The sequence below is a fragment of the Pongo abelii genome, chromosome 12 (assembly GCF_028885655.2).
Source record: "Pongo abelii isolate AG06213 chromosome 12, NHGRI_mPonAbe1-v2.0_pri, whole genome shotgun sequence".
In the NCBI taxonomy this organism is placed as follows: Eukaryota; Metazoa; Chordata; class Mammalia; order Primates; family Hominidae; genus Pongo; species Pongo abelii.
Genome location: NC_071997.2, coordinates 76,877,489 through 76,891,751, shown reverse-complemented (window position 1 = coordinate 76,891,751; position 14,263 = coordinate 76,877,489). Strand labels below are relative to the sequence as shown.

Below are 14,263 nucleotides of genomic sequence, written 5' to 3'. Positions count from 1 at the left end.
ATTATGATTATATATAGAAATAATTTACATTCTGAACAAATGTTTATGCTTCTGTAAAAAATAAAATGGAAAATATTCTGTATCAGACACTGTACATCTTCACCATAGACTTGTCACGATCTAGGTCAGTGTTTTTCATTTCAGGATAGAAACCTACTGGTAAATCATAAAATCAGTTTAACGGGTTATAATTTACATTAAAAAATAGAAAAGGTGCTCCCTTTGGCAGCACATATACTAAAATTGGAATGATACAGCGAAGATTAGCATGGCCCCTGTAAGAAAAAAAATAGAAAAGAGTAGAATTTGAAAATATCATTGTGCAGTACATGTAGGTAAGTACTGTTTCATGAAATATTAGTCTTATTTCTATAATATGTGTGTGTCCTGGGTTGAGATCAAAATGTATATTTTACTGTAGGTGGAGAAGGGAAAAAAAAAAGTTTGAAAGTTGCTGACTTTGCCCCTTGTGATCAAGTGATGCTCAAAATATTTCACAACTGGTAATGCTTAGTCATAGCCCAGTCAGAATGAAAGCTGGCTGCAATACTGGAATCCTGCTATGCCAGGGGTTACTCCTTTTATGCTAGACTGAAGGCCCTAAGGGAAGGGTCAGGATGGCCGAGGACTAGGGGGAGTTGGTGCAGTGACTTTATGGGTGTATCAGTTTTCTATTGCTGCAGTAACAAATTACCACAAACTTAGTGCTTTAAAATAACATTAATTTATTATCTTATGGTTCTTTAAGTCAGAAGTCAGGCACAGGTCTCACTGATCTAAAATGAAGGTGTTGACATGGCTGTATTACTTTTCAGGTGCACTAAAGAAGAATAGGTTTCCTTGCCTTGTTCAGCTTCTAGAAGTTGCCCACATTCTTTGATTCATGGTCCATTCCCTCCGTCTTCAAAGCCAGCAACATTGCATCTCCCTCTGATCCTTTTCCCATAGTCACATCACTCCCTCTGACTGCAGCTGGGAAAGGTCCTCCACTTTGAAGGATCCATGTAATTAGATTGGGCCCACCTGGATAATCCAGAGTACTCTCTCCATTTCAAGATCCTTAATCTTAACCCCATTTGCAAAGTCCCTTTCGCCATGTAAAGGAACATTTTCACAGATTCCAGAGGATTAGGGAATGGGCATTTTTGGAGGCCATGATTCTGCCTGTCACAATGGGTATGGAAAAGTTTCATTATCTGAACAATCAGCACAGCCACACCTGTGCATCCTGCCAGAGTGGAACTGAAAACAGGTCACCTGTGAAATCATCCATTTGGAGTCTCCATTGCAGCATTCCATGAATGTGTCTTGAATGTTTGCCCTATCCCTTCTAAGAGGAGAGAGGGGAAAGTTTACGCTTCACAAATATAACTCAATCCATTGCTTTCACATCTCTGGTATTTTCCTAGAAGGTTTAACTGTGAAATGGGTTGACTACCTCGGACCCAGGAGAACTAAGAGAGAATTGTGCACAAACTTAAGAAAAGTATATAACAGAAATGTTCTTCTTTTTATCACAAGTGAAAAATGTAAATGTATAGACGAGCTCATTTTAATACCTATATCAATATTAATTTCCATTGGTAATATTAGGCGTTTTATGATGACAGCAAATGACAGTTTTTAAAAAATAAAAAGGTTCCAGAAAGCCATCCCAACTTTTATAATTCTAAACTGTTTCATAATTCTGGAAAAAGTCTCTGGAACAGCATTTCAGAATAGCATCTCACAAAATATACTTATAGATATAGGATGTCTGTGCACATACACATATGCCCTGGAAATGAGAAAAGCTTATTTTAAAAACTAGTGTTTTAAGTTCTTTTAAAATTAAATGTGCTCTACTATACAGTAGAATTTTCAAAACAATCTTTGAAACGATCTATGCATGTTTACCATTAGTGCAATCCTTCTGCTCAGCATTGCTCATTGAATGCTTTTGATGCTAACTAACAAAATAGGAATTAACTCATTTTCGAATCATTTAATTCTGGCCACAAAACCTCAGTGAACTCTAACGAAGCACTTTATGAATCAGAGTGAGGGTGGAGGAAATAAAAAGAAGCTTTAAAAAATTCCACATCAGGTATCAAATGATGGTAATGTGAGCCTTTTACAAATGCTTGTGGATCCGCCTGAGTGGTATATGAAAAGGAAGTTAATCTTGGGACATAACTCTATTATGCTGTTTTGCTCAGTTGTCTAAAGACATTGAAGGATGCTAATTTAATCTAGCTTTTGTATTTTTGGTGACTTGCTCTTCTTCCATTATAAAGGAGACTTTACATATAATTAGTAAGCTAGATTTTTTTTTCTTAGGAATCTCATTGGCTTTTGCCACTTAGACAAAAGGAAAGGTTTCAGTTGTTGCTCCTCTATCCCCATCCTCAATTTTGAAGACAAAATGCTTTCTAATTGGAAAAAATGGAGTCTTTTTCAAAATCCAGGCTGCCTTTCATCATTTTTCCTTTTCTCATCCATCCTTAACTACCTATCTTGGTCTTGTGTTACTGCCATCCTTTTTTAAAAAAATTTTTAATTTTTGTGGGCACATAGTAGGTGTATTACTGCCATCCTAATAAACCTCAACAGTAAGATTTCCCAAGAAATGATTGGGAAGTGATTAATGTTTTATATTTGTTCAGTCATTCAGAATTTCCTATCAAATGTAACTGATTAAAAATTATTTAACATTCTTTTAATTAATTTTTTTTTTTGAGATGGAGTCTTGCTCTGTTGCCCAGGCTGGGGTGCAGTGGCACAATCTCAGCTCACTGCAACCTCTGCTTCCTGGGTTTGAGCAATTCTCCTGCCTCGGTCTCCCTAGTAGCTGGAATTACAGGCATGCACTACCACGCCGAGCTAATTTTTTTACTTTTAGTAGAGACTATGTTGGCCAGGCTGGTCTCGATCTCCGGGCCTTAAGTGATCTGCCCGACTCACCCTCCCAAAGTGCCGGAATCACAGGCATAAGCCACCATGCCCAGCCTGATTGATATTATTGTGCCAGTTACATTTCTTGGCTCAATGTCACATTCCCTTTCTGCACTCTGTTTTATAACTGCAGGGCCTGGAAGCCTGTATACTCCATTTCCCAGAATCCTTTACCGACTGGCTTCTAGTCAAGTTTGGCCAATGAGAGTTACTGGTGGGAGGAAAGACGCCATTCTGATCTGGCACCAGTGGTGGAGGTGTCTCAGTGGCCAATTCAGCTCTGGTCACATAGGGCCTCTTCTGTGAAGGTGGAGAATTGGCACTGGCCACACCGTAACCTCCAGCAGCAAATGCAGCTAGAGGGCTCCAGCCTAAGAGTGGTAGCAGCTCTCTTATCTCTGGGCAGCATTCGTTCCTTTCTCCCCCTTTCTCCTTTAGCCTTTCCAATGCCTTTGCAACCATTTCCCAGAATTAAATCCCTTTGTGTTTGAATTATGTACAGTGTTTTTTGTTTTCCTGATTGGGACTGACTGGCTGATTATAGACCAGAGTATTCAGAAAACTACCAAAGCTTTGGGAAACCAAGGTGTTTATAAGTGAAAATAGTGTAATGCTTTTCTGGAAACCAGTCTTCCCTCCAAACTGTTATCAAGCAAATTTTATGCAGTTCTCAGTCCTAAACACTTGAGGCTCCACACAAATGCAATGGATCATGGAGTTTGCCTCCTGCTTCAGGGGTGCACAAGGCATAGCCAGTGTGTGGTTTGGGCACCCTGGAAAGTGGCTATAGGCAACAGTGGACTTCCTTGGCTTTTGGGCAGTACGAATAGCTAGGTTCACTCGCTGTTCAGGGATACCTGACTGAGGTCTCAGGCTCTGCTGGTTCCTTGAAAAGTCGTTGGGAATATTTAGCGACTTGCAAGTGAGGAAGGAAATTGGCCAGGCAATAGAAGGTTTAGGCACCTAACTGAAGGTGGAGTGGTGGTGTAGGCACTCTCCTACCCAGGTCGTCATCTGTTTGACAACTGTGTCCAGTAGGAGTATTTCTGGCTTTTGTTTCACAAACCAGGGACTTGGATGGGAAACCCCAAAGCGAATAGTGTCCATTAGGGTTAGATTTCCTCTGGGTGGTTAAGGCTACATTGGGGAGGGTGCCTGTGGCTGCCAAAATTTCTGGGCTCCTCAAATTCTTTTCTCCAGGACCAGATGATGCATTTACCTTGGTCTTTACTTAACGTCTCTCTCTCTGTCAGATCTGTTTTCGCTTATCATTGTACCCTCTGGGCATAGCAAAGTGCTACATATATTCATTCATTGAATTCTTCATTCATTCAATTAATATTAAATGCCTAATTTATTCCCCAAACATCAACATACCAATAACCTCTTCAAAAGTTTCAGAATTTGGGTGGGGCGCAGTGGCTCACGCCTGTAATCCCAGCACTTTGGAGGACAAGGTAGCAGGACTGCTTGAGCCCTGGAGTTCAAGACCAGCCTGGGCAACATAGTGAGACCCCATCTCTAAAACAATAATTAAAAATATACAAAAATTTTTAAAAGTTTCAGAAGTTTATGTCAATACATATTGAACACTCTTAAGGTAACTTCCTGTAACAAAATCTCTATACACCCTTAAATCTCTGTGCACATACACATACAGAAATTATGTCTTTCTTAATTGATTATGTATTTCTTAATTGATCTGTAAATCAATTAAGAGATTCATAAATTACTATTTCTTAATTGATTTACAGATTTTCTGGAATGTTTTCCTACTGTTCTTCTAACTCTGCAGGCAGGAGCCCTTTGTCTATATGTGATAACCCCAGTGCTCACAACTCCAGTGAGTTTCAAACTTTAATGAACATAGCATAAAAAGTAGGTATAACTCTTTATTTTTTATTTCCATAGGTTTTTGGGGAACAGGTGGTGTTTGGTTACATTAATAAGTTTTTTAGTGGTGATTTCTGAGATTTTGGTGCACCCATCACCTAAGCACTATGCCACTGTACTCAGTTTGCAGTCTTTTCCTCATCGCCTCCAACCGTTTCCCTTGAGTCCCCAAAGTCCAAAAGTCGGTATAACTTTTGATTAAGCAAATGGACAATAAACAAAATTTCCATTTTGTGGGAGACTAAAAAGCTTAGTAAAATGTTTGGAAATAAGATAATAAATATAAATAAGGAAAAAACATAAATAAAATATATAGAGTACCTATAAAATATTAATGTATAAATTAAATGCCATTCACAGGTACCAAAAATACTCAGTTTGAAATAAGTAATTAAAAAGGAATCCTAATTTACAATAGCAGCAGACGTGAATAAGTTAATGAACTTTGAGAGAAAATATATCACCAATATGAAGAAAGCCAGAGATTGTTCTGAAAAGTATAAAGTACAAGAAAAGCAATATCATATTTTTAGAAGACTACTATTTTAATAATGTCGTTCTCCCACCAATGAATTAATATGCATAGAGAAAAATCCCAATAAAAAATAATTTGGGAGAACTTGACAAAATAATTCTGAAATTTATCAAAAAGAATAAACAGGTAAGAATAGCTAATATCCCCAGCTATCATAAAAAATGACTTAACATTACATTAACTTTTTTTTTTTGAGACAGGGTCTCATTTTGTCACCCAGGCTGGAGTGCAGTGGCACATTCACGGCTCACTGCAGCCTTGAACTCCCCAGCTCAGGTGATCCTCCCATCTCAGCCTCCTGAGTAGCTGGGAGTACAGGCATGCACCTACAGGCACGTGCCACCAGGCCAGCTAATGTTTTGTATTTTTTGTAGAGACATGGTATTGCCCTGTTTCCCAGGCTGGTCTCAAATTCCTGGAGTCCAGTGATCCTCCCGCCTTGGTCTCCCAAAGTGCTGAGATTACAGGCATGAGTAACTACTCCTGGCTACGTTAATTTAAAAAATACATACAAAAATAACAAGGATTATCTCATGTTTTATATTATTTTTTGTGTTCACATTATTATTTTAACAAAATATTTTTCTATGAAAAATGCAAGCAGAAATTTTATATCATAAATTATAAATTGGTGAGGTTCAGATGCCATGAGTAGCATAGTAAAAATAAATAAATAAACATATACATAAATAAAAGAGGAGCATTAAGGTAGTAAGATTATATTTTATCAAGAATTGGGACCAGGCACGGTGGCTCATGCTTGTAATCCCAGCACTTTGGGAGGCCGAGGTGGGCGGATCACTTGAGGTCAGGAGTTAGAGACCAGCCTGGCCAACATGGCAAAACCCTGTCTCTACTAAAAATACAAAAAATTGGCTGGGTGTGGTGGTGCATGCCTGTAATCTCAGCTACTCGGGAGGCTGAGGCATGACAATTGCTTGAACCCAGGAGAAGGAGACTGCAGTGGGCTGAGATCACACCACTGCACTCTAGCCTGGACAACAGAGCAAGATCCTATCTCAAAAAAAAAAAATCTAAATAGGCAATTTTCTCCATGATAGAAAAATATATTTTAAAACTTGAGTTCGAACTATTACATATTCAGCCAGTCCAATATTTCAACGTTTTCAATAGCTGGATTGCAGTCACATATAATTTCATTTAAAATTAGCTTAGCTTTTGGTTTTTTATATTTAGGCAGCTACCATTATTCCTAACTACTGAAGATAATGACTTAAAGGATGAATTCATTTATTAAATGATGAAGTTTCAGCATCAAATGAATGGTTGGTCCAGCCTCTCTCCAACCTCTCTAAAAATGGTACTTTGAGATCTGTTAATCAAAAGATAACTCATTGAAATAATTCCTTTATCCTATTAGGTCATTTGAAACCAAAATCCTTTTTTTTTTTTTTTTTTTTTTTTTTTTTTGAGACAGGCTCTTGCTCTGTTGCCTGGAGTGGAAAGCAGTGGCGCCATCATGGATCATGGCTCACTGTGCTCATTGCAGCCTTGAACTTCTGAGCTCAGGCCTTCCTTCCTCCTCAGCCTCCTGTGGAGCTGGGACTACAGGTGTATGCCACCACTCCAAGCACATATTTAAATAATTTTTTTTGTAGAGACGAGCGGTGGTGGGGGCTGAGGGAGGTCTGACTTGCTATGTTACCCAGGCTGGTCTCAAACTCCTGGTCTCAAGCCATCCTCCTGCCCTCCTGCCTCAGCCTCCCAAAGTGTTGGGATTGCATGCATGAGCCACTATGCCTGGCCTGCAAGGCTTTTTAAAATTTGTATTTTTCCCTACTTGCGAGCTAACAAGTAACCACAATGTGTTTTAAATATACATTTATACTCCTATAGAAATACAAGAAGCAACATACACAGGATTCTTACAATAGTATAAACACCAAATCTTAAAGTTTCAGTAATAATGGATATGGTTGTGGATACTACATGGAAAACTGGTGTTTACTGAAGTGCATAGTTTTAGTGAGTTTTTAAAAAAGTGTAATTATGGTAATGGATTAGTACAATGGATTCATCTTTGAAAAGTAGTTCAATGATATGGGTGTAATTTCAGTACTAAAGTGTTGGTTCTATTCTTACAGTTCTCATTAAAATTTTTTTTGTAAACCTTTTTTTTTTTCTTTTTTGAGACAAGTTCTCGCTCTATCGCCCAGGCTGGAGGGCGGTGGCTCAATCTTGGCTCACTGCGCCCTCCACCACCTGGGTTCAAGTGATTCTCCTGCCTCAGCTTCCCAAGTAGCTGGGAGTATAGGTGCATGCCACCACGCTCAGCTAATTTTTGTATTTTTTGTAGAGGCAGGGTTTCCCCGTGTTGCCCGGGAGGGTCCCAAACTCTTGGGCTCAAGTGATCTGCCCACCTCAGCTTCCCAAAGTGCTGGGATTACAGGCTTGATCCACTGCACCCGACCGCCAAAGGCATTTTTAAAAATCACAAGACAGCCAGGACTAAATGATTAACTAATATGTCCCTGGATGCTCAACAAAATAAGAATACAATTTAAAGATTAGACACAAGAACCCATAAATAGTTGTAAACCATTCCTTAGATTCTAGAGTGGAGGAGATAACTAGTCATAAGAATAATATGTTCAGGGAACCCGTGGAGATGGATATAACTGGCACTCTCCCAAAGTGCTGGGATGCCTGGCCTGGTAAACTCTTTTTTTTTCTCTCTTTTGTTTTTTTTTTGAGACTGAGTCTCGCTCTATCGCCATGCTGGAGTGCAGTGGCATGATCTCGGCTCACTGCAACCTCCGCCTCCTGGGTTCAAGCGATTCACCTGCTTACCCAAGATCATTTTTTGATATAATTATCTATAATTTATACATGGCAAAATGTTCATGTCCAGTATTTAAACCAAATCACCTATTAAAAAAATAGCAAAAATTCAGCAGGATTAGATGCAAAAGTACAGACAGAGCTAAAAGCATGTTAACAAAGGGAAACAGCAGCAACAAAATGCCAAAGGTGGGAAAAACAGATCCTTCTCAGAATGGCAAAATAAAGAGGCTCAGATAGGAACTAAGTGTCAAACCAAATTGTTAAAGTGCCAGTATAAATAATTTTGGAGACATGAGCAGAGACTGATACTGATTCTCAATTGTCAAAATATTGGAAATGAAAATTATTTATGCATAGTAAGGACAGGTTTAGTGGTGAAACATTCTGAGTTTTTAATGTACTCATCATACTGAGTAAATTTCATACTTTGAAGCTGCACTGTCCAATATGGTAGCTACTAGCCACGTGTGACTACTTAAATTCAAATTAATTAAAATTAAATAGGCCGGGACGGTGCCTCACACCTATAATCCCAGCAATTTGAGAGGCCGAGGTGGGTGGATTACCTGAGGTCAGGAGTTCGAGACCAGCCTGGACAACATGGTGAAATCCTGTCTCTATTAAAAATACAAAAATTAGCCGGGCGTGGTGGCGCACACCTGTAATCCCAGCTACTCGGGAGGCTGAGGTAGGAGAATCGCTTGAACCCAGAAGGCAGAAGTTGCAGTGAGCTGAGACTGTGCCATTGCACTCCAGCCTGGGCAACAGAGCGAGACCCCATTTCAAAATAAATAAATAAATTAAATTAAATTAAAAGAAAACTCAGTTTCTCAGTTGTACAAGCCATATTTCAAGCTCTCAAGAGCCACACTGGACACAGAGACACATTGGACACACAGAAATAGAACATTTTCATCATGGTACAAAGTTCTGTTGATGCTGTCATGGAGTATGACCAGTTTTGAGTGAAAGGGTCATAATTAAGCTTTATCAATATTACTTACCTGGAAGTTTATCACAACTACTTTTTAATTATCCATGCTATGAGTTACTTCTATTTTTCTTTTCTTTTTCTTTACTTACACACCCTTGCTGCCTTGAAAAGTTACTTTTAGAGGCAAGATATACAACTAGATAAAACAAGGGTCAAATTCTTTACTGCCTTTTTTCTTCCAAGAAAGACTTCCTTGGAATTTTATTATCTATAAGCTAGTAAGAAATGTAATGGCTTATTGTGGCTATTATCTTCCAGCACCTAAGAAATGCAATAGCTTCTTGTGAAAAGTAAATATGCAGCAACTTTTGACTTGGTATAACATTTCAGATAGTGAATCACTAGGCATCATTTTATTCTTTCCATGACTGAGCAGAACAGCTGAGGAAAATAAAGGATTTTGTCTGCTTTCTACAATAGTATAACCCATAGCACACCCAGACAGAAATAATCTTTTATAATGGGTTTGGTAGGCACTTCTTTAACATGTTGGGGTAGAAAAAAAAACCTCCATTAACAGTTAAGGGTTTTGAATTATAAAATGTCTCTACTGTGATATAAACATTTATTTATTTACCACTTTTAAATTTTAAAAACAGCATTCTTTTCAGAAATGCCTTAGGAATATATAAATAATACTGACATGGATAAAAATCATTATATATTTTTCTGGAACAAAAGAGAAAATAATTGTATATTATCTAGTTCTCTTATGAGCTAAACATAGCTCTGACACTATAATTCAATAAAGATGTGATACACCAAAAAATTTTAGTAAGACAAATCCTACTATAAATATTAGATATAAAATAGTTAAAATGCCAGCGAACAGTTCAAAAATACATTAAAACCTTAACCTGGGCTGGGCAAGGTGGCTTATGTCTGTAATCCCAGCACTTCGGGAGGCCAAAGTGGGAGAACTGCTTGAGCACAGGACTTCAAGACCACCCTGGGTAACACAGTGAGACCCCCATCTCTACAAAAACTTTTTTTTTCTTTGTTTTGAGACAAAGAGTCTTGCTCTGTTGCCCAGGCTGAGTGAAAAAAAAAAAATTAAAATAAGCATAATGAAGAGTATTTCTTACAATTTTTTTTTTTTTTTTGAGACGAAGTTTTGCTCTTGTCACCCAGGCTGGAATGCAGTGGCATGATCTCGGCTCACTGCATCCTTCGCCTCCCAGGTTCAAGTGGTCCTCCTGCCTCAGCCTCCTGAGTAGCTGGGATTACAGGCTTGCACCACCACACCTAGCTAATTTTTTTATTTTTAGTAGATACGGGATTTCACCATGTTGGCCAGGCTTGTCTTGAACTCCTGACCTCAGGTGATCCGCCTGCCTCAGCTTCCCAAAGTGCTGGGATTACAGGCGTGAGCCACCATGCCCAGCCTTTCTTACAAATTTTAAAAAGTCAGTTATACCTGGTAAAGATGTATTCTTTTGTCTTTTTTTTTTGAGACAGAGTCTCCCTTTGACACCCAGGCTGGAGTGCCCTGGTGCAATCACAGTTCACTGCAGCCTCTACCTCCTGGGCTCAAGGGATCCACCTACCTCGGCCTCCCCAGTAACTGGGGCCACAGATGCACACCACGCACGGCTGATTTTATTTGTATGTTCTGTAGGGACAGGATCTCAAAATGTTTCCCAGGCTGGTCTGAAACTCCTGGGCTAAAGCAATCCTCCCACCTTGGCCTCCCAAAGTGCTGGGATTATAGGGTGTTAGCCACTGTGCTTGGCCTAAAGATTCATTCTTTATCATCATTATTAAACATTTCACATTGTTTATCATCTTTAGTGACTGTAATAAAATACAAAACAGAAAAAAGAGAAACAGTGGAAAGGCAAAAACAAAAAAAAATATTATTTAGAATATATGATTGCATAGCAAGAAAATTAAGAAGAATCAACTCATAACTACTATAATTAACAAAAGAACACAGATATTGGCCAGGCACGGTGGCTCATGCCTGTAATCCTGGCACTTTGGGAGGCCAAGGCAGGCGGATCACGAGGTCGGGAGATTGAGACCATCCTGGCTAACACGGTGAAAACCATCCTGGCTAACACGGTGAAACCCCGTCTCTACTAAAAAATACAAAAAATTAGCCGGGCGTGGTGGCGGGTGCCTGTAGTCCCAGCTACTCGGGAGGCTGAGGCAGGAGAATGGCATGAACCTGGGAGATGGAGCTTGCAGTGAGCCGAGATATTGCCACTGCTCTCCAGCCTGTGAGACAGAGCGAGATTCTGTCTCAAAAAAAAAAAAAAAAAGATATTAAATGTTAATGCTGCTAAAATCAGTATATTTCTGTAAAATCATCAAAACCCAATTAGAATATATGTAAAATAAACTCACCCAAGCAAAATGAGTGATACGCATGATCTTTATAAGGAAAACTACAATGCTGATTGAGAGATACAAATGAAGACTTAAATAGGGAAAACACCATATTCTTCAACAGGAAAAATAAATATCATAAGGACCTTTTTTTTTTCAAACTGTCTTACAGATTTGATGCAATTCTAATTCAAACATTATTTTTGGAGGCCATAAAAGAATGATTAGAAATTCATGAGAAAACATAGATATTTTATCTGATAATAAAATACATTACTCTCAGATAATTAAATATATTACTATCAGATAATTAAATGCATTACTATGGTTTAAAACAATGCCTCTGATTAATCTCCCCTCCTCTCCAATATTAACGGGAGAGCAAGCTCCCTAAGACCTCTGGGTCACACTGAAGCAGGATCTCGGTTGATGTTGATTTCCTTTCCTTTTTTCCCATGGTCTGCCCTCTGGTGATCTAAATCAGCAACTACGTTTTCACTGCAGCAAGACAGTTCACAACTTGTTATGGAAAGCCAAGGAATTAGGAGTGAGTGCCCAGGTCAAAAGGGCATTAAATGACATCTTCCAATCCTACTTCCTATATAAAATAATATGACATCTTGGTTTGGCAAAAAACACTGACAATTTTTAAAGCATGATGTTTCTTTTGTGTATGCCTGCAAATTTCCATAATGAAAAGTTAAAAATAGAAACAACAAAAAATTATTGCTCCCGTAAATATGTGACCAATATATAAAAGAATCCTCAGTCACATTAACAATTAAACAAAGGCAAATTAAAACAAGTAAAATTTGTTTTTTCATTCCAGACCAAAAAGAACATTGAAACACTAATAGCTTTTAGTGCTAAAGAGGATGTCGGAAAATAAGCAGCCAATCTTTTGGGGAGGATATTACTGCTATCTTTTGGAGGGCAATTAAGTAATATCAATGGAAAATTTTATTGTTCCAAAAACATTTCATATCCTTACACCCAGAATTCCACTTTTATCTTACGAAAACACTCAGGGAAGAATGCAAAAATATACGTACATGAATGTTTATTGTACCATTGTTTATGAGAGTAAAACATTGGGAATGAGTATGAATAAGTACTTATTAAATAAGATACATCATATAATGGAATACATGCATCTTTTATTTATTTATTTATTTATTATTTTTTAGAGACAAGATCTCACTCTGTCACCCAGGCCGGAGTGTACTGGTGCAGTCATGGATCACTGCAGCCTTGATCTCCCAGGCTGAAGCAAACATCCCACCTTAGCCTCCCAAGTAGCTGGGACTACAGGCAGGAGCCAACAATCCCGGCAAATTATTGTATTTTTTGTAGAGATGGTGGTTTCACCATGTTGCCAGGCTGGTCTTGAACTCCTGGGCTTGAAAGATCTGCCTGCCTTGGCCTCACAAAATGCTGGAATTACAGGCATGAGCCACTGCATCTGGTCCATGCATCCTTTTAAAACAACAGTCTCTTTTTATCAACACAGAAGATATCCTTGGAAAATTAAGTAATGAAACAACTTGTATAAATGAGAATGACCACATTTTGGTTAAAGAAGATAATAATATATGTTAATATGTTCATTTAAAAAAATTCATAAAAAAAAAATTTGGAGGCCAATAACCAAACAATTACAATGGTTTTCTTTAGATAGTAGGAAAAATGGGAGACTTTCACTTTCTTCATTGTATAGTTCTGTAATGTTTGATTTTTTCAAGGCACATATATTACTGTTAAGCCCAATGTTCTGGGTTCCAAATATGAATCTCGAAGTTATCGTCATCATTTTCCCAAGAATATTCTAAAAGGGACTAGAGCAAATAGGACACTCAGTAACTTCCTTACTTGTCTGACAAGGGTAAAGCCCAAGCTAGTGGCCTCCACAGTGGGTGCACAAGATGATCCATTGATGCTCAGAGAAAAAGTATTCGAACATCAATATATATATTTTAATCTCATCCTTTGTTAATTTCCATTGTCAACTTTTGTTTTTAAATCATACATTATATAATTATTTATATTCATAAATGTATATTACATGTATATCATTTGTACATAAATATATACTCATATATTAGGGGGAGTGTTCAAACTTTTTTTACTGATGGAGTATCTGATCAAAAGAGTTTAGAGTCCATTAATTTAGGTCAAAGCTGCCTTCAAGAGAACTTGAATTAGAGCTAAGGTAGACATAAACATTTTCCATGAGTTAGTTGTCCTCCCCAAAGTCACTAATACAGTACTTAAAAGGAAAAAAAATCAGGAAAATAGGTGAGAAAACACAATGGAAGACACATGAAACAGTCAACTCAGTAAGTAATAAAAGGTAGAACAGAAGAAAAGAAAGTAAAACGGGTAGAATGATTATTTACCTATACACAAATCAAATAATAAAACAGTGGGGAAAACCTTAATGAATAAAGAAAGGGAAGTTAAAAAGCAGTAATAATCCCACAAAACATTTAGAGATGAAGAAACCAATTCTATGCTAAAAAAAAGCAAATTGTCAAACAGTTGGAATTTAGAACGTAACACATCTGTAGTTCTGTGTTTTTAGCATAATGCTTCAAGCATAGTATGCACTCAATGAGTAAAGAAAGAAAGGATTTTAGGTTATAGCATTTTACACCAAATTAATGTGTTTAGCTGCAATTTTAAAGCTTAATGTGTTTTTGTTATTTCTCTATTTTAAATTGAGCTGCTGAATATTTTATAGATTATGAGAAATAGAAAACAAAAAAATTGAA

General features: G+C 37.8%; 1 non-coding gene across 1 annotated transcript; it reads left to right on the top strand.

The window, feature by feature from the left end:
• The first annotated feature begins 213 nt into the window (after positions 1-213).
• On the top strand, positions 214-320 carry LOC112132144 (U6 spliceosomal RNA). The gene has a single exon (XR_002913956.1). It is a non-coding gene; the product is annotated as a U6 spliceosomal RNA (small nuclear RNA).
• Positions 321-14,263: the final 13,943 nt, after the last annotated feature.